Genomic DNA, 661 nt, shown 5'->3' on the forward strand with positions numbered 1-661 from the left:
GAAGTTAGAGTCCTCCTTGACAAACCGACTTTCCGTAATCTTCTCAGGAAGTAGAGGCGCTGATGTGCTTTCTTGATAATTGCATCAGTGTTCTCGGACCAGGAAAGATCTTCAGAGATGTGCACGCCCAGGAACTTGAAGCTCTTGACCCTTTCAACCATTGACCCGTTGATATAAACGGGACTGTGGGTCCCCATCCTACTCCTTCTAAAGTCCACAATCAGTTCCTTGGTTTTGCTGGTGTTGAGGGCCAGGTTATTGTGCTGGCACCATATGGACAGTTGCTCGATCTCTCTTCTATACTCGGACTCATCCCCATCAGTGATACGTCCCACAACAGTGGTGTCGTCAGCGAACTTGATGATGAAGTTCGCACTATGACCGGCTACGCAGTCATGAGTATAGAGCTACGCGCTAGCGCTTAAATTTCTACATATTCTGACCCATTTTTGCCCTACATGCCGTAATGAGGTTCACTTAAGATTTTATGCTATATTTCATGTTAATAATATTTCAAGGTTTAAAAACGCCAACTTTAATAAGATATTTACTGTTAATATCCTTCCTGCCAGCTTCCAACAAACTTCGATTCAAAGTTGCAATACACAAACACTCTGTGAGTCCACCAACATTTCACCTGAATGGGATTCACAGCCCTCCG

The sequence above is a fragment of the Amblyraja radiata genome, chromosome 26, assembly GCF_010909765.2.
Source record: "Amblyraja radiata isolate CabotCenter1 chromosome 26, sAmbRad1.1.pri, whole genome shotgun sequence".
NCBI classification, from domain to species: Eukaryota; Metazoa; Chordata; class Chondrichthyes; order Rajiformes; family Rajidae; genus Amblyraja; species Amblyraja radiata.